This window comes from Ranitomeya variabilis, chromosome 2 (genome assembly GCF_051348905.1).
Source record: "Ranitomeya variabilis isolate aRanVar5 chromosome 2, aRanVar5.hap1, whole genome shotgun sequence".
Lineage (NCBI taxonomy): Eukaryota > Metazoa > Chordata > Amphibia > Anura > Dendrobatidae > Ranitomeya > Ranitomeya variabilis.
This window is the reverse complement of record NC_135233.1, coordinates 671,520,317-671,541,982: the sequence shown is the minus strand read 5'-3', so window position 1 is coordinate 671,541,982 and position 21,666 is coordinate 671,520,317. Positions and strand designations below refer to the sequence as shown.

Sequence of the window (21,666 nt, the reverse complement as noted above, 5' to 3'; positions counted from 1 at the left end):
CCAGCCAATAGCTGGGAGGCATCTGGTATGTAAGGCACCCTCCCCTATAGAGAGGTGCCTGATCACCATCTAGGACTTTAGTGTCTAGCTTCGGTTTAAGCTGCTAAGTCCATTGTCAGGTCCTGTCTGTACCCAAACTCCTCCCCGGGCCTGTCTGGCCTGGGCATAAACTCTGAACCTGTATTTTGTATATGATCTTGTCCTGTCTGAAGCTGTCCCTGGGCCTTTCTAGCTTGGGCCTGATTCATGAGCCTGGACTTATTTCTGAATCTATTATGTCTGAATCTGGACCTGTCTGTGAATCTATTGGTGTCTGAATCAGTATTTGCTTCCACACCTGTTGTGTTTGAATCAGTCAGAGGTGCCATCAGAGCATTACTGCCCTGACTGGCGTATGAGGCCCGATGAGCAGAGGGGGCCCGCATCGGGCCTCGTCTCTTCTACTCACCGGTGCCATGCGGACCCACACGCCAATAGTTAAAAGCATCTTGCGTGAAGGCCCTGTGTGCGCGCGGTCTAGTTAGGCCTCTTTCACACTGCGCTGGCCGTCGTCAGCTATAATGGAAGCCTATGGACACAGGATCCGTCGCTGACCGTCACACACAGGAATCCAGCGATGTACCACGTTTTTTCTCTCTGAGCATGCCCGGAAGGATTTTAAAGGCAGGGAAAAATATATTCTCTCTCTCTCTCAACCCGGGATTCATGCAACACATCCGTCATAACACTGGATGCGTTGCACATGTTTTCAACTATTTTTGCAACGTCCGTCAATACGTCGGATCACTGCACTCTGACGCAGGACGACCGACGGAAATGTGAAAGAAGCCTTAGTGCGTGTGCGTGGCTGCTGCCCTGGTCAGCGTGCACCGCCGCGGTGCACAGAGGGTGCCTCCATCTGTATCTGACGCTGGCCTGCCAGTACCAGCGTCAGAGAACCCTGCTCTCACCGCCTCTTCACCGCACATTGGAGCAGCCTCGTCTCTTCATCCTCCCCCCATCTCAGGGACCTGGGGGAGTCCCAAGATGAAAACTTGTTTTATGTATACACAGCAGTTGTGCCTATACAATGTATATAGACTGCTGTATATACAATATATAAGTGATACTGCTGTGTATAATCACTGTATAAACTATAATGTATGTACAGCAGTCTACACTGTGTTCCAAATTATTATGCACAAAGAGTTTAGGAGTGATAAGGTTAGAATTTTTTTGTTTGTCATTTAAACTCATTGATGGTGATGTGTGTCAGGGCTCTTTATATCACTGAAAGCAATTGCAGATACCTGTGCAAATTAGTTTGGCAGGTGTGTCCAAATAAAGGCAAGACTACTTAAGAAGGCTGTTCCACATTATTAAGCAGCCTACATTTTTTGCCAAAATGGGAAAGAAAAAGGATGTGTCGGCTGCTAAGAAGCAACAAATTGTGGAGTATTTAGGTCAAGGCATGACTACAATCAACATTGCCAAGACACTTCATCGTGATCATCGCACAATCAAGAAGTATGTAGCTGATTCCCAGCACACACGTGTGCGTGCTGATAAGGGAAAATTGAGGACTCTTTCCAACCGGCAATTGCGTAAGGTTAAAAGAGCAGCTGCAGAAATGCCTCGTCATAGCAGCAGACAAGTTTTTGAAGCTGCTGGTGCCTCCAACGTCCCCAGAACAACAAGATGCAGGGTCCTTCAGAGGTTTGCAGCTGTGCGTAAGCCATCCTGTCGACCACCTCTATCCACTGCACACAAGCAGAAACGGCTCCAGTGGGCCAAACGATATATGAAGACTGACTTCCAAACTGTTTTGTTCACCGATGAGTGCCGTGCAACGCTCAATGTTCCAGATGGATGGAGTGGAGGATGGCTGGTTGATGGACACCCCATGAAAACACGGCTAAGGCGCCAACAAGGAGGAGGTGGAGTAATGTTTTGGGCTGGAATCATGGGGAGAGAGATTGTCGGCCCCTTTATGATCCCTGAAGGGGTAAAGATGAACTCCATAATCTATGTGGAGTTTCTTAACCCCTTCACCCCCAAGGGTGGTTTGCACGTTAATGACCGGGCCAATTTTTACAATTCTGACCACTGTCCCTTTATGAGGCTATAACTCTGGAACACTTTGACGGATCTTGGCGATTCTGACATTGTTTTCTCGTGACATATTGTACTTCATGTTAGTGGTAAAATTTATTCGATATAACTTGCGTTTATTTGTGAAAAAAATGGAAATTTGGCGAAAATTTTGAAAATTTTGCAATTTTCCAACTTTGAATTTTTATGCCCTTAAATCACAGACATATGTCACGCAAAATACTTAATAAGTAACATTTCCCACATGTCTACTTTACATCAGTACAATTTTGGAACCAAAATTTTTTTTTGTGACGGAGTTATAAGGGTTAAAAGTTGACCAGCAATTTCTCATTTTTACAACACCATTTTTTTTTAGGGACCACATCTCATTTGAAGTCATTTTGAGGGGTCTATATGATAGAAAATACTCAAGTGTGACACCATTCTAAAAACTGCACCCCTCAAGGTGCTCAAAACCACATTCAAGAAGTTTATTAACCCTTCAGGTGTTTCACAGGAATTTTTGGAATGTTTAAATAAAAATGAACATTTAACTTTTTTTCACACAAAATTTATTTCAGCTCCAATTTGTTTTATTTTACCAAGGGTAACAGGAGAAAATGGACCCCCAAAGTTGTTGTACAATTTGTCCTGAGTACGCTGATACCCCATATGTGGGGGTAAACCACTGTTTGGGCGTATGGCAGAGCTCGGAAGGAAAGGAGCGCCATTTGACTTTTCAATGCAAAATTGACTGGAATTGAGATGGGACGCCATGTTGCGTTTGGAGAGCCCCTGATGTGCCTAAACATTGAAACTCCCTACAAGTGACACCATTTTGGAAAGTAGACCCCCTAAGGAACTTATCTAGATGTGTGGTGAGCACTTTGACCCACCAAGTGCTTCACAGAAGTTTATAATGCAGAGCCATAAAAATAAAAAATCATATTTTTTCACAAAAATGATCTTTTTGCCCCCAATTTTTTATTTTCCCAAGGGTAAGAGAAGAAATTGGACCCCAAAAACTATTGTGCAATTTGTCCTGAGTACGATGATACCCCATATGTGGGTGTAAACCATTGTTTGGGCGCATGGCAGAGCTTGGAAGGGAAGGAGCGCCATTTGACTTTTCAATGCAAAATTGACTGGAATTGAGATGGGACGCCATGTTGCGTTTGGAGAGCCCCTGATGTGCCTAAACATTGAAACTCCCTACAAGTGACACCATTTTGGAAAGTAGACCCCCTAAGGAACTTATCTAGATGTGTTTTGAGAGCTTTGAACCCCCAAGTGTTTCACTACAGATTATAACGCAGAGCCGTGAAAATAATTTTTATTTTTTTTTCTCAAAAATGATTTTTTAGCACCCAGCTTTGTATTTTCACAAGGGTAACAGGATAATTTAGACCCCAAAGGTTGTTGTCCAATTTGTCCTGAGTACGCTGATACCCCATATGTGGGGGGGAACCACTGTTTGGGTGCATGACAGAGCTCGGAAGGGAAGGAGCGCCATTTGGAATGCAGCCTTAAATGGATTGGTCTGCAGGCGTCACGTTGCATTTGCAGAGCCCCTGATGTACCCAAACAGTACAAACCCCCCACAAGTGACCCCATATTGGAAACTAGACCTCCCAAGGAACTTATCTAGATGTGTTGTGAGAACTTTGAACCCCCAAGTGTTTCACTACAGTTTATAACGCAGAGCCGTGAAAATAAAACATCTTTTTTTTCCCACAAAAATGATTTTTAGCCCCCCAAATTTTTATTTTCCTAAGGATAACAAGAGAACTTGGACCCCAGAAGTTGTTGTTCAATTTGTCCCGAGTACGCTGATAACACATATGTTGGGGTAAACCCCTTTTTGGGCGCACGGGAGAGCTCGGAAGGGAAGGAGCACTGTTTTACTTTTTCAACGCAGAATTGGCTGGAATTGAGATTGGACGCCATGTCGCGCTTGGAGAGCCCCTGATGTGCCTGGACAGTGGAAACTCCCCAATTCTACCTGAAACCCTAACCCAAACACACCCCTAACCCTAATCCCAACGGTAACCCTAACCACACCCCTAGCCCTGACACACCCATAATTCTAATCCCAACCCTAATCCAAACGTAAATGTAATCCAAACCCTAACCCTAACTTTAGCCCCAACCCTAACTTTAGCCCCAACCCTAACTTTACCTCCAACCCTAGCCCTAACCCTAACCCTACCCCTAACCCTAAACGTGACTGAAATACGTGGCACTGAAATACGTGGCACTGAAATACGTGGCACTGAAATACGTGGCACTGAAATACGTGGCACTGAAATACGTGGCACTGAAATACGTGGCACTGAAATACGTGGCACTGAAATATGTGATACGTGGCACTGAAATACGTGGCACTGAAATACGTGGCACTGAAATACGTGGCACTGAAATACGTGGCACTTAAATACGTGGCACTTAAATACGTGGCACTTAAATACGTGGCACTGAAATATGTGATACGTGGCACTTAAATACGTGGCACTGAAACACGTGGCACTGAAATACGTGATACGTGGCACTGAAATACGTGGCACTGAAATACGTGGCACTGAAATACGTGGCACTGAAATACGTGGCACTGAAATACGTGCAAATGAAATACGTGGTACTAAAATATGTGGCACTGAAATACGTGATACGTGGCACTGAAATACGTGATACGTGGCACTGAAATACGTGGCACTGAAACACGTGGCACTGAAATACGTGATACGTGGCACTGAAATACATGGCACTGAAATACGTGGCACTGAAATACGTGGCACTGAAATACGTGGCACTATGACTGTCAGAAAATGTTCATTAAACGGTTAAGGGTGAGTAGGGGTAGAGTTAGGGTTAGGGTTTGGATCCCTTTATCACCTTGATGGTGGTGGGTGGCTTTTCAGTGTGTTTTCTGTTTTTTTTTTCGATAAAAATGCATGCGTTTTTAACGCAAACAAACGCATGTGCTTAAAAACGCAAGAAAATACTGCAGGTTGTATTTCTGAAAATGAACGCATGCAGAAAAAAAACGCATGCGTTTGAAAACGCGACCAAACGCGTACAAAAAAACCGCATGCGTTTTCAATGTTAAATATAGGGAAAAAACGCATGCGTTTTTTTGTGCAAAAAACGCTGCAGACAAAAACGCAAGTGTGAAACCAGAGACGCTTTTTATAGCAAAAAAGTTTTTGCGTCTCCACATTTTGAGACCTATAATTTTTCCACATTTTGCTCCACAGAGTCATGTGAGGTCTTGTTTTTTGCGGGACGAGTTGACGTTTTTATTGGTAACATTTTCGGACACGTGACCATTTTTGATCGCTTTTTATTCCGATTTTTGTGAGGCAGAATGACCAAAAACCTGCTATTCATGAATTTCTTTTGGGAGAGGCGTTTATACCGTTCCGCGTTTGGTAAAATTGATAAAGCGGTTTTATTCGACGGGTCAGTACGATTACAGCGATACCTCATTTATATCATTTTTTTATGTTTTGGCGCTTTTATACGATAAAAACTAAAATATAGAAAAAATAATTATTTTGGTATCGCTTTATTCTCAGGACTATAACTTTTTTATTTTTTTGCTGATGATGCTGTATGGCGGCTTGTTTTTTGCGGGACAAGATGACGTTTTCAGCGGTACCATGGATATTTATATCAGTATTTTTGATCGCGTGTTATTCCACTTTTTGTTCTGCGGTATGGTAATAAAGCGTTGTTTTTTGCCTCGTTTTTTTTTTTTTTTTCTTACGGTGTTTACTGAAGGGGTTAACTAGTGGGGCAGTTTTATAGGTTGGGTCGTTACGGACGCGGCGATACTAAATATGTGTACTTTTATTGTTTTGTTTTTTTTATTTAGATAAAGAAATGTATTTATGGGAATAATATATATTTTTTTTTTATTATTTATTTAGGAATTTTTTTTTTTTTTTTTTTACACATGTGGAAAAAATTTTTTTTTACTTTTTTACTTTGTCCCAGGGGGGGACATCACAGATCATTGATCTGGCAGTGTGCACAGCACTCTGCCAGATCGACGATCTGCTGTGCAGGGCTGCAGGCTTACCAAGTGTCTGCTCTGAGCAGACACTCGGTAAGCCACCTCCTTCCCTGCAGGACCCGGATGCCGCGGCCATCTTGGATCCGGGACCTGCAGGGAGGAAGAAGGTAGGAGACCCTCGCAGCAACGCGATCACATTGCGTTGCTCCGGGGGTCTCAGGGAAGCCCGCAGGGAGCCCCCTCCCTGCGCGATGCTTCCCTATACCGCCGGTACACTGCGATCATGTTTGATCGCGGTGTGCCGGGGGTTAATGTGCCGGGGGCGGTCCGTGACCGCTCCTGGCACATAGTGCCGGATGTCAGCTGCGATATGCAGCTGACACCCGGCCGCGATCGGCCGCGCTCCCCCCGTGAGCGCCGCCGATCGGTGATGACGTACTATCCCGTCGGTGGTCATACGGGCCCACCCCACCTCGACGGGATAGTACGTCTGATGTCAGGAAGGGGTTAAACAACACTTCCTGCCATGGTTCAAGAGGAAGAACCGTGCATTCCGCAGCAAGATCATTTTCATGCATGATAATGCACCGTCTCAGGCTGCAAAAAACACATCTGAATCTCTTGCTGCTATGGGCATAAAAGAGGACAAACTTTTGGTGTGGCCACCATCTTCCCCTGACCTCAACCCCAATGAGAACCTCTGGAGCATCATCAAAAGTAGTGTCTATGATGGCGGGAGGCAGTTCACATCTAAGCAACGGCTCTGGAAGGGTATTCTGTCCACATGCAAAACAATTGAAGCAGAAACCATCCAAAAACTGACAAATTCAATGGACGAGAGAGTTCAGAAGCTTCTTTCGAACAAGGGGTCCTATGTGCAAATGTAACATCACCTAGAATAAAGTTTTCACTTGAAAACTGTTTGATTTCATTTTGTAATAAGCTGATAATGCTTATAACTTCACAATTGACCATTTTTTTGTTCAAAATAAAAAAAAAAAGTTGAAAACTCTGCTGTGCATAATAATTTGGAACATGCATTTTGAGTGTTTATTTTTTTTTAAAAAAGATACTGTTTTCATAGGCAGTTTGTTCCAAAACATTGCAATTATACTAGAATAGTAGATGACTGGAAAATAACAATGACTGCAATTCAGACAGGTAATTTAGAGAAAATATGAGGAAATATTATTTGCATAATAATTTGGAACACAGTGTATATACTTTATATAGGCGATGCTGCTACTGATGCGTATATACATTATATAGGTGATACTGCTGTGTATATATATATATATATATATATATATATATATATATATATATGTGTGTGTGTGTGTGTGTGTGTGTGTGTGTGTGTGTGTATATATATATATAATATACACACACACAAAGCAGTATCACCTATATAGGTATACATATAAACCAAAAAGAGAATGGACACCAAAGCTAAGAATAACAATTTTTATTGAAAACCATTAAAAAAGTACATAAATACGCAGATGAATATTTGAATAAAAAATGATGCAATAGATAAACAAAAGGCAACACTAGTGCCACGTACGTGCGTATTAAGCTAAAGAGCAAAAGAGTTGGTACATACTCATCCCACAAAAATGTACAACAGAATACAAAGAATAGCTTATAATAATATTAAGTATTTGTGGTGACACAGAACCAACCAGACCTATGGTAGCAATAATGCAAAAAATAGCTCACTGATAATAAGCGGGTGCAGGGAGATACTGAGTATGCATAGAAGTCAAAATGCAAATAAAGTGCCCAATGCAAGGAGTCATACGGCAATAAGACCATATATAATCATACTACCCTCAACCCATGGGTGCACATATACCGGAAAAGTTCCATAAACGTGCATGGGTAAAGCTGTATTATACTTACTAAGTGATGAATGCATACACAGAATCCCATCCTGCAGCCGTACGTGGAAAGAGGAGCCCCGACACGCGTTTCGCAAATGCTGCTTCCTCGGGGGGCGCTAGTGTGAGAGTGGAAGTAGATCTCTTTTTATACATGAAGAAAGCGCTCAGAACGGTAATGGCGGCGCTTACCCCAGGTTCTGCACTGGCCGGAAGCGGCGGAATCAGCGTCCAACGTCACTCCCCAGCGCCCCGCACTGACGCGCCAGTGGGAGGGGCCAGGAGTGCAACGCAGAAAGGACGCGTATCCACGGCAACCAGCACATGCAGGCCGTGAGAAGCGCACACCGCTGAGAGCGGAGAGAAGAGCAGGAGGCGGCTACACAAATTAAACATAAAACGAGAAGCCAGTGGTGGAACCGTGCACATACCTGACCGGAGGAAGTGATAGTGAGGGTGAAAGAAAAAGTGCGCACGGGAGACCAGATAAGTACCTAAAAACAGAGAAAAAAAAAAGAGAAAAAAAGAAATGTGTCAAATAAGTGCACTACTGAGTGCAAATAATGAACAAAACACTCAGGAGAATATATAATACAATAAATATACTAATAAATAGTGCTGGTATATCATGAGAGCTACGACAAAGTACAAGAGAAGCAATACACAGAATGTGCTCCCATTAGGGCAAAAAATAATAATAACAGTGCATATATATACATATATACATACATACATACATACATACATATGTATACATACACATATACACACACATATACACAATGATAATAAATGATGATAAATACCTAAAAGTAAACATCATACAAAAATAGAACAGTAAAATCACAATGCCGAGATAAAAAATGCATTGCTGAGTGCAAATAATAGATAAAACACTCACATGAATATATGATACAATGAGTATATTAGTAAATAGTGCTAGTGTATCAAGAAAGAAAGTGACTACAAATAAGTACATGAGAAGAGATACACAAAATGTCCTCCCATTAAGACAAAAAATAATAATAATGACAATGTATATATATATATATATACATATAGTGATAATATAGTGAATGATAATAAAATAAGGTACAGAAGTACCGAAAAAAATATATGTATAATAAATAACATGCAAAAATGCCATGGTAGAAAACGTGAACAATATAGTTAGGTGTAGACAGGTGAGTGTAGGAAAACTCTATCTAGACGAGCATCCGGATCAGGATCGGTCCTAGGCTTCTCAAGTGCAGGAGATCCATAAGCGCCTCCTGAGATCATAGAGGATGAACACACATAATAAACAGCGGATACAATCTGTTAAATAGACAGAAAAGAGACAAGTGAAAACCATGAATATAAAACAGGGGTTTAAAAACACTAGACTAAAAAGGATTTAAATAGAAGCTAAAAGCGACTACAAAAAACTATAAAAATGGGACAAAACTAAGGACCTCGTTGAGGCCCTTAGGACGAATACAATCTATGCGAACGATCCATTGCGCTTCCAATTGGGCAAGACGTTTTTTCAGATCTCCACCTCGTCCATCCATGATGACACGATCAATGCCACGTACCCTAAGCAACTGACTATTGCAGCCATGTTTTTCCTTAAAGTGCCTTGGTATTGGCTTCAAAAATTCATCAGCCGATGAATTAAATGCTGCCTTGATATCCCGAATGTGTTTGCCAATTCTAATGCGTAACTGGCGTGACGTTAAGCCCACGTAAATGAGTCCGCAAGGACATGTGGCATAATACACCACATAGTCCGTGGAACACGTAATGTGCTGAGTGATCCGGAATTCTTTAGATCCGTCACTGGATAGGCAGGTGAAGCACCGTTCCATGTTTTTACACGCCGTACAATCACGGCAGGGGAAAAAAACCCATCTAGGGCCCTTAGAGCCAAAAACACACTTGGATTCCCGGCCCCTGTAGTGGCTGTGAGTTAGTAAGTCACGTAGATTTTTATTCCTCCGGTATGTTATAGAGGATGTATTGGTAAGACAATTGGTTAATACCGTGTCATACTTAATAATGGGCCAGTATTTATCCAGGACTTCTTTCATCATAGTGGAGTTACTCGAGTAAGTAGTTATAAATCTCACCTGATTGGATGTTTTAGATTCCTTCTTAGTCTTTAGGAGATTCATTCGGTCCATCCGAGAAGCTCTTCTTTTGCACCGTCGGATTATCCTTGATGAATAGCCTCGATCCAAAAATCGGTTAGAAATATCTTCAGCATGTTTTTGATATATTTCATCCTCGGAGCAAATACGTTTAGCCCTAAGGAACTGTCCATAGGGAATACTGTTCTTAAGGAGTCTAGGATGGGCTGAAGTAGAATGTAATAGACTGTTGACTGATGTCTCTTTACGATGCAGATCACTCTGTAGCAGACCATCACTACCCTTATGGATGCGCACATCAAGGAAATCCACGCTGTCTCGGCTGTAATGGCAGGTAAGTTTGATGTTAGAGTCATTGATATTTAGTTCCTCAACAAATTTCATCAGATCCCTTTCAGTACCCTGCCAGATTGCAAAAACATCGTCTATATATCTAGACCACATGAGTATGTTAGAGGAAAGAGGGGTGGCATCAGTGATAAAAACTCTCCTCTCCCACAGCCCCAGGAACAGACATGCATAGGACGGCGCAAAGGCCGCCCCCATGGCTGTACCCTGGAGCTGTAGGTAGAGTGCCTCTTTAAATATAAAAAAGTTGTGAGTTAGTGCAAACTCAAGCAGGGATAATAAAAATCTGCTAAGGTAGTCATCGATGTCTGTGTTGCTCAAAAAGAAGCTAACTGCCTCCATGCCATCGGCATGCCTGATTGACGTGTAGAGGGACTCTACGTCTAATGTTACCAACCACATATCAGGCTCCAAGTTAATATTTGAGATTTTAGATAGCCTGTCCCCCGTATCTCTCAAATAGGATGGTAAGGTTTCCACGATGGGTTTAAGATAGAAGTCCAACATCTTACCTATATTCTCCGTAAGTCCCCCATTACCGGAGACAATAGGTCGGCCAGTGGGACATGTCAGGTTTTTGTGGACTTTGGGTAATAAATATAGACATGGAGTCTGAGGTGCAAATATATATATTTACTGTGAGATAGCGCTAACTAACGGGTAGGGGAATACTCGCTTGGCAATGGGATAAATGCACACGGGCACGTTTTTTTAACACAAAACAGTCTATCCGGTTTATTCAGGTATCATAAACCGCAACCATGAACAGTTCATTACATCACTTCATATACGGCTTCATCTCACAGACACTAAACATGCTGGACCTTATGTTGTCCAGTTGCCATAGGTGACCACATGCCGCACAGTTCATTAGTTCATGAAATACAATAAGCACCAACAGTCTGTGGAGGTACCTTACGGGAACTCCTGCTCCACCTGCTGACTCCTTGTCAGTCCTCTCTCCCTGGGAAAGCTGCCTTACGGGGATCACCAACTTGCCTGACAGGCATACACCAGTCGGTTCCAGACCCACCGGAGGATAGTAGCTTCCCCAACACAGTAGCTATCACCGGCTCTGCAGGTCCTTGGCCTCACCTTGTGCTCTTCAGGGATCCGGTCCACACACACAGAACCTCCCAACACAGAGGCCACCAAGGAGCACGGCCTCACCTGGTGCTCTTCAGGTATCCCGTCCCCACTCTGGACCTCCCAACACAGAACCATTCAGGTGCAGACACAGGAACTATGTGACCCACACCCTGGTCACATTATCAAGCAGTAACCACTCCCATAGATGGCTGGCGCCCAGCTCTCAAACTATCCCTGCCAGCCTCCCTCTAAAACAACACAATTATTTGTGGCACTACAGGTCCCAGAACAACCTTACTTCAGGCTTACAGCGCACAGTATCTTCCTCTGCGACACACATGCCGGCCATTCACAATAATGCCGGACTTTGTCTCATTACCATAGTTATGCCTGCGACTGCCATGCATTCCTATGGCCTCAATACGCCTCCATGCTTATTCTGGGGAGACCATGCAGAACCCCCTACCTGTAACAGTCACTGCATCACAACACACACACACAGTGTCCTACATAACATATATACACGTCAGTAGCAGTATCGCCTATATGTATATAGACTGCTGTATATACAAGTGCTACTGGCAGCTACTGCTGTATATAATTACAGTATCACCTATAATATATATATATATACTGCTGTGTATATATGTACAGTATTTATACACACAGCAGTAACACCTATATAACGTGTATACAGCATATACACAGTATGTGTATGTATATATACATATATATACTGTATATAATTATATATCTCCATCCTGCCCCATCTGTCTCCATCCTGCAGGATGGAGACATGGGGCAAGATGGAGACATAGGGCAAGATGGAGACAAGGGGCAGGATGGAGACAGATGGGGCAGGGTGGAGACAGTTGGGGCAGGAACATCGGGCAGAATGGAGACAGATGGTGCAGGATCATGAGGCAGGATGGAGACAGATGGTGCAGGATCATGGGGCAGGATGGAGACAAATGGTGCAGGATCATGGGACAGGATGGAGACAGATGGGGCAGGATCATAGGGGAGGATGGATATGATGGAGACAGATGGGGCAGGATCATGGGACAGATGGGCCAGGATTATGGGACAGATGGGGCAGGATCATAGGACAGATGGGGCAGGATGAGGAGATCATATAGAGCAGGATAGAGACAGATGGGGCGGAATGGGGAGATCATATGGGGCAGGATGGGACATCACATGGGGGCAGAATGGATACTCATGAGGGCAGGGTTTCGAGAATATATGAGGCCAGGATGAGAGAATATATGGCTGGAGCCAGGAAAGAGACACACAGGGGCCAGGATGGGGGATATTATTACCATAGGGGATAATTAAGGTATATTATTACTGCAGTGATGTAGTTATTTTATTTTTTGAGGATACTATTTTAAATAGAAGGACGGTTCTGTTACAGTGCAGAGCAACACTATGTCGCCATTTTTTCTTCACCTGGTATGGTGTAGAAGTTGGGGAAAAAAATAATTAATGTGCTCTGCAAGCGGTGCTCTAGATAACTGCTATTTCTTGCAGAGACAAGCCCTGGCTAGAAGAAGTGATGGCGGTCTGTTCTGGATGAAGATGAAAAGCGAAGATGAAGGACTTCACCTAGAGACGTCTCTGGTGAGTCAGGGTGTTTCCTGTACACTGACACTATACACTGTATACTTTATACAGAGCTCCTGTGTATAATGTCACTGGTGATCACTGTATTACCTGTACACTGATACTATATACAGAGCTCCTGTATATAATGTTACTGGTGATTACTGTATTACCTGTACACTGACACTATATACAAAGCTCCTATGTATAACATCACTGGTGATCACTGTATTACCTGTACATGGACACTGCATACTAAGTACAGATGTCCTATGTCTAATGTCACTTATTGTGATACTAGTGTTGTGTTTTTTTCTTAATAATCAGTATTGTAGTATTTGGTCACTATGTGGTGGTAATATGTGATCCGGTCATGGTATGGCGGAATTTGTTCCTTGTGGTAATATGGTGTCTGGTCATTGTGTGGCAGTAATTATTCCCTGTATGTGGTATTATTCGGGCACTGTGGTGGTAATATGTGATCTGGTCATGGTGTGGCGGTATTTGTCCCTTGTATGTGCTAATATTCGGTCACTGTGATGGTAATATGTGGTCTGGACATGATGTGGCGGTATTTGTTCCTTGTATGTTGTATTATAGGTCTGTATGTGGTGGTAATATGGTGTCTGGATAAATAAATAGCAATCGAAACTATAGCGTACTGCTCTAGATACACTGACTATCAAAATACGTATACTTCAGCATAGACAGAAAATTATTCATAAAACGTAACCTTTAATATGCATACCTAAAAGGAATAAATTTGTTTTAAAATCAATCAATTGAGAACAGTGCTCATGATTACCAGTGCATTTGAAAAAAATGGCACGATCTCACCCATTTGTCGCCTCTCGATTTTCTGAAGGTTCCTGTGGCCTCAGGATCCGTGAGACTTTTAGTCATGGGGAGAAGAAAATACAACAGAGGGGGGAGAGGGGACAGGGCCTACTTTCCCTGTCGTGCCCTGTGTAGAAAGCTCCCGCCCTTACAAGGGCAGTACCCAAATATGAGCCTGTTAAAGTGATACCCTTGGCAAATGTAGCCACCCTGGAAATGTGTTTCCCTAACTCTTCCCAACGCGTTTCCTCCCGTGTTCAGGGGGTTCATCAGGGGAAGTTGCCCAGGTTAAAGGGGGTATTCTGCAATGGCAGACATAACCTCCAGTAGTAACAAATTCCTCAGTGTGAGGAGCAAAATGGTCTCTATACCACTAGGTCCTGATTGCCATTATATAGTAAGGTGGGTAGGCGGTACCCCTTTCTAGCGTCTGTCATCACTTCCTGTGTAACCGAATCGTCATCCATTACACTTTATTTGATTAATAACTAGCGCAAAGAATAAACAGAGGGTTTAGGGCCATAGTCACCCCCCTCCATATGTATTTAATCCATACTTTCTTTACTGTGTTATTTTTCAAGTTATTCACCTGATCGCCACGAGACCGCACTTGTGCTACCAGGTTTACAGGCTCCCTGGTCATGTGACCGAGGTCCTGGTTAACTACCTGTTAGCAACCGGTTGTTGTAGTAAACGGCGCATGCGCTATCACTCATAGGTCCTGGTCGGCAGGCTGTAACAACTGTCAGACGCGCCTGCGTCTCCCTGCCTTATTAGCTGCATGAAAATATTATCGTCATTTACCTGATGTGCTTGCGCTTCCAGGTTTGCAGGTACCCTGGTCACATGCTCACAGGTCCTGATTAGCAACCAGGAAGCAAATGATTGTTGTAACCAGGGACGCTTGCGCTGCTGCTCGCAGGTCACTGCCGGTATGCAGTGCCTGCTAGCGAGCGCTCCTACGCCCCCAACCATAGTTATTGATTGGTGTCAGTTACCAGGCGCTCATGCATACTTCTAATTGCTACTATGGCTGCTTAAGCGCCTTGAGTTGATACGGTGGAGTTCTTTACACACTCCAAATTGCCAATCAATTCAGTTTAAATACAATTATTGCGCATGCGCTCTACGTGTCTGATCTCTTTTAGCTGGTCATAGATTGACTTTACACACTAGTTATGTATAGACAGAAAATTTAGGATGACAAAAGAACAGTGTCCATACCACTAGTATATCTTACAGTACCTCCCTACCTTTCGGTACACATAATTCTAATACACTGACGAACATTATAGTTTACACCCCATTTATGGGTATCAGTTCTTTATACAGTGAAATAGAATGCCCCTCTATTCTGCTAGTTCAGTTGGGGCTCAGTCCTGTAGGTCAATATTTTAACCTTCCTTAGTGGTCGCCTTCCCTGGCCGTGCTTAATATCCCCTATATGTACGGACATTCATCATAGCTGAAATAATGGTCTATGGGGGTAAGGGGAATTTATAAAAAACAGCTGTAATTCAGCTGTTCATTAAGACCAAGGGGGCACTGGGTATCTAGCCGGTATATCCATCGGCATTCTCTCTGTAAGATCATTTTGTCATAGTTGCCGCCTCTAGATGGAACTCTGACCTGATCGATACCCATAAATCTAATAGCTCCACAGTCTCCACCATGGCTCCCATTCACGTGTTTCGCCAATGGTGTATCTCTGCTGTTCTGTATGTCCCCCAAATGCTCCCCCACCCTCCGCCTGAATTCTCTGATTGTCTTACCCACATAAGATTTACCACATATGCAGGAGGCCTTATAAATGACTCCTGTTGTTTTACAGTTGATGAATTGTTTAATGCTGAACTTTTCATTTGTTGTGTCATTCACAAATTCTTTACCCGTTTGTATGGATGCACACGCCACACACAGGCCACATTTATAGCATCCCTTAGGCTTTTCTGGTAACCAAGTTCCCCTTCCCTCTGGCTTGTCCAGATGACTGCGTACCAATCTGACTTTAAGGGATCTGCCTTTTTTATACGTAATTTGGGGTTTCACCCCAATAACCTTTGCCAGTTCTTGATCCATCAAAAGGATGTTCCAGTGTCTGTTAAGGACATTTCGTATAGCAGATGCCCCATTATCAAATGTGGTGATTATCCGGATAATCTCCTGGTTCTCCTTACTCGTTGCCTTGATTTTAAGCAAATCCTCCCTAGGCCTGGATTGTGCAAATTGATATGATTCCCTAAGGACCTCATCCGGATAGCCCCTCCTTTGGAATCTCTCCCTCAGATCATCTGCCCAATATTTGAAATCCTTTCTTTCCGAACAGTTACGTTTCATCCTCAGATATTGTCCTTTTGGGATCCCTTTCTTTTGGGCAGTTGGATGATAACTATCCCATCTCAACAAAGAGTTTGTCGAGGTGGGTTTGCGAAAAATGGACGTTGTCAATACCTCTTTGTCAGTTGATTTACCTATACAGATGTCTAAGAAGGGTAGCCTCTGTGTCTCAATGACAGATGTAAACCGTAGGCCAATTTCATTTATATTTAATACCGCCACAAATTTTTCAAACATGTCCTTCGTACCACTCCACAAGATAAAGACATCGTCGATAAATCTTACCCACAGGTCTATAAACCTGGTAAAATCATTCAATACCTCTGAGAAGACTATTGTGTCCTCCCACCAGCCCAGGAACAGATTTGCATAACTTGGTGCTGCTGGATTGCCCATTGCAGTGCCCCTGAGCTGGTGGTAGGTTCTTCCATCAAAGGTAAAAAAATTGTTCCTGAGGGAGAATTCCAGAAGTTCTATGACAAATTGACTATGATCATCAAATTGGCATCCTCTAGAGCCAAGGAAATACTTGACTCCCTGTATGCCAAACTCATGCGGAATGGATGAATACAATGTCTCAACGTCAATACTTGCCAACAGGGTTTCATTTTCAATTGGTATACCCTCTAATTTCTGGAGAAGGTCAGTTGTATCACGGATGTACGAGGGCAGTGCGCTTACAAACAGTTTCAGAATGTGATCAACATACGTCCCCAAATTATTGCAAATACTCCCTATGCCTGAAACGATTGGCCTTCCTTTCAAGGGGCTATAGCCCTTATGCACTTTTGGAAGGCTGTAAAATGTCACCATTATAGGGTATTGGGGAAGAAGGAAAGAAAATTCTTCCTGAGAGATCAGTTTCAGTTTGTTAGTTTTTGCTCCCAGTAATAACTTTGTAAGTGCATCAATACAGGTTGCTGTTGGATTGTCTCTGATTACTTTGTATGTCGAAGGGTCACGAAGTAGGGAAAGGCACATGTCCCTATATTGGTCCACACCCATGATAACAATATTTCCCCCTTTGTCTGAGGGTTTAATTATTATGGAGGCATCTTTCTCAAGATTACACAATGCCTCCATTTGGTCCCTAGATAGATTGTGTGGTACATGTGCCCTCCCTATTTCTTTTATGTCCTTCGTAATGGTGTATATGGTGTCTGGTCATGGTGCGGTACCTTGTATGTGATATTATTGGTCATTTTAAAATTTGAAAAATAAATAAAAATATACCTAAATTGTACTGCATATTTTAACAAATGTTTAATAGGTTAGAGTAGAGTAGGGCCCGACCATAAGTCTACCTTGTCGTGGTGGCGGCTTAAAAAATCTTTCAGGGCCAGCGTCCGGGCCAGTGCCTAGAGCCCCCGCTCCCCCATGGGCCCTCAGCTAGTGGCACATCACGTGGCCACTATGGGGCCCCTGTGAGGAAGGGGGTCCCGCTCTGCCAGCACTGACTCCCCCGCTGCATTGAACTATATCGGCGTCTGCCGGTAAAGTTCAAAGCAAATGATGGAGGAGAGAGCGTCACCTGATGCTCCCTCTCCCATCATTCCCCACTCTGCCTCTGACACTGCGGGTGCGCGATGACGTCATTGCGCACTCGCTGTGTGTCAGGCAGTGCAGCGGCCGCCGCCGAGACCGGAGCAGGGAGCAGCGCGTGCACGTTGAGAGGTGAGGAGTGTTTTTTTTTTTGTAACTATAATAGTGAGTACTGGACTATGGGGCCATTCTTGGGGGAGGGGGGCTGTGCTGTATACTACATGTCTGTGCTATATACTACATGGCTGTTCTATATACTACGTGGGCCGTGTTATATACTACGTGGGCTGTTATATACTACATGGCTGTTCTATATACTATGTGGGCTGTTATATATACTATATGGGCTGTTATATGCTACGTGGGCTGTGCTATATGCTACGTGGCTGTGTTATATACTACGTGGCTGTGTTATATGCTATGTGGACTGTTATATGCTACGTGGCTGTGTTATATGCTACGTGGGCTGTGTTATATACTACGTGGCTGTGTTATATGCTAAGTGGGCTGTTATATACTACATAGCTGTGTTATATGCTACGTGGCTGTGTTATATACTACATGGTTGTGTTATATGCTACGTGGCTGTGTTATATGCTACGTGGGCTGTTATATACTACATGGTTGTGTTATGTGCTACGTGGCTGTGTTATATACTACTGTAATACTATTGTAGGAACTCAAGGATTCTGATAGCATGGGGCAATGAACAGACAGACGGGTTTCTTTAGTGCAAATAATGTATTTGTACAACAGCAATAACACCCAAAACAATATACTGAAAACCCACAGTGTCCTGGAATGAAACGAGTCCTTGAAATATATACAGTAAATCGGCAGAGTTCTTAAGGCAGAGTCCTCAGCAAGGTGCGCAAAAGGTGAGTGTGACAGGTGACGTGGTGCAGATCTAAACACTGTCGGTGCAGAAAGAGTCAAATCCAGGTATGAAGTAAACAAAGTGAAGTCCAGAACAAGTCCACAAGTTCATCCCAGGTGTGGCATAAACACAGGTAAGTTCAGAAACAGGTTTACATAAGTATTTTACTGGTGTTGTTTCCAACAGCTCCCACCGGGGGGAGTAAATGAAGGATTACGTAGCAACTCACAGTCCAGAAACAAGTCCAGAAACAAAGTTCCAAAAACACAGTTCTTACCAGGAGGAATGAACCAAGGGTTAAGTTCCAAACCAGCAGACTAATGATAACAGAGAGTGTAGCTTACATATGCAGGGAATGTCCAGAGCCAGAGGTAGAGACACACACTCAGAACCAGCAGCTGAGCTGAAGTAGAACAGAATCAGAATACTCCAGCAAAGAGGCTGACACCTGACCCGGGTTTTAAACAAACGAACAGGAAGTAGGGCAGACAAAAACAGCAAACTCCATCTTAACAAAGGGCAAAATCATTCACAAGGCGACTTAGAAAGCCCAGAATACTGACATTACTCCCCCCCCCCTAGAAACGGACTCAGGACAATCCTGGACCAGGCTTGTCTGGGTATCTACGATGAAATTGAGCAACCTTCAGGGGAGCATTGATGTTACTTACTGGTTCCCAAGAATCGTTTTCAGGAGAGTAACCCTGCCATCTAACTAGATACTGAAGCCGGTTCCTATGGAGTCTTGAATCGATAATGTCCTGTACCACAAATTGTTCTTCGCCATCAACCAACACTGGTGGAGGAGGAGGTACGATAAGTCCCTGAAATGTGCTAAGAGAGACCGGTTTTAATAAAGAAACATGAAATACTGGGTGTACCTTTAGAGTTCGTGGCAGCTTCAGCCGACAAGCAAGAGAGCTCACAATCCCGGTGATCTTGAATGGACCGATGAACTTCTGCTCCAGTTTCTGCGAAGGAACACCCAATCTTAGATTCTTGGTGGACAACCAAACCGAGTCTCCTACCTTATACATGGGTGCCGGTTTCCGGAATCTATCGGCCGACTTCTTGTAACGCTCCTGTGCTGCGGTCAGGGAGTCTTTCAAAACTTCAAGATTACGTTGCAACACCGCCACTCTGTCTTGAACTGCCAGTACCGAAGTAGCAACTGGAGACCTAGGCAAAATATTTGAATGATATCCCAGATTGGCGACAAAAAGGCGATACCTTCGTGGAACTGCTCTGTGAGTTGTTATACGAAAATTCCGCTAGTGGAAGTAGCTTCAGCCAATCATCCTGCAAATGACTGACGTAACAGCGTAGATATTGCTCCAAGGTTTGATTGGTCCGTTCAGTCTGCTCGTTGGTCTTGAGGGTGGTATGCAGAAGACAAGCAAACATTAATGTGGAGCGCAGAACAAAATCCTTTCCCAAACCTAGAGGTAAATTGTATTCCCCGGTCAGAGATGATCTCATCTGGTACCCCATGCAGCCGGAAAACGTTCTGGATAAACAGATCCACTGTCTCTGTAGCTGAGGGAAGACCGGTGCAAGGTATGAAATGGGCAGCCTTCGTTAAATGATCCACTACCACAAAAGCATTAAGCTACTTACGGGTAGCGGCATTTTTCGGAGGCCCATGACAGCACCACGAGAGAGGGGATCCGCCCCTTTAGGAACAGGAAACCCACAGATACAAAAGGGCGGCACCTCTCCCACGCATCAGTTGGATTACAGAGCCTGAGAGGACTACCGCAGTTAATGACAAGCAAATACAATACAATTAAACACAATGATTTTAATAAAGTAACAATTGAGATAACACACGTGAGAAGAAAACTTTTCTTCTTTAAATTATTTAGTTCTTTATAAACCCAGGATGTGCAACCCCCATGTGAAAAGGGAGGGAACTAAGGGTGCTGTCATGGGCCTCCGAAAAATGCCGCTACCCGTAAGTAGCTTAATGCTTTATTCGGACTCCCATGACAGCACCACGAGAGATTTACAGAGATGTAAGCCATTTTAGGGAGGGACCACAGCCTGCAGCACCCTTAACCCGAAGGTGAGATCTGAGGAGAACCCCAAGTCCAACCTATAGTGTTTAAAAAAGGTGGAAGGGGATGACCATGCCTTACATATCTGGTCGACCGACACTCCAGACCTCTCTGCCCAGGATGACGCCATGGCTCGGGTGGAATGCGCCCTCAGATTCTGCGGAGCTGGACCCCCACCTGTCGTGTAAGCAAGAGAGATAGCCTCCCTAATCCATTTAGCTAGTATGTATTTTGATGCTCTAGCCCCTCTCCTTGGACCTTGGAAGGACAAGAATAGTGCATTATCCTTCTTCCAATCATTAGTGACCGAGATATATTGAAGAAGGCATCTCCTGACATCTAAGGTATGGAGCTCACTTTCTTTAGGGTTAGAAGGATTAGGGATAAATGAGGGTAAAACTATCTCCTGCGATCTGTGAAACTGGGATACTACCTTTGGTAAGTAGGCTGGGTCCGGCCTAAAGGTACCGTCACACTAGGCGATATCGCCAGCAATCCGTGACGTTGCAGCGACCTGGATGGCGATATCGCTGTATTTGACACGCAGCAGCGATCTGGATCCCGCTGTGAAATTGCTGGTCGCTGCTAGAAGGTCTGCACATTATTTGGTCGCTAGGTCGCCGTGTATCGCCGTGTTTGACAGCAAAAGCGACGATACCAGCGATATTTTACACTGGTAACCAGGGTAAACATCGGGTTACTAAGCGCAGGGCCGCGCTTAGTAACCCGATGTTTACCCTGGTTACCAGCGTAAAAGTTAAAAAAACAAACAGTACATACTCACCTGCGCGTCCCCCAGCCTCTGCTTCCTGACACTAAAGCGCCGGCCCTAAACTGAAAGTGAAAGCAACAGCGGTGACGTCACCGCTCTGCT

General features: G+C 43.8%; 1 long non-coding RNA gene across 1 annotated transcript in view; it reads right to left on the bottom strand.

Annotated features, from left to right (window-relative positions):
- The window catches only part of LOC143807584 (uncharacterized), a 1,151,218-nt gene that overhangs the window by 499,439 nt on the left and 630,113 nt on the right, over positions 1-21,666 (bottom strand). The gene's annotated exons all lie outside the window — the stretch shown is intronic.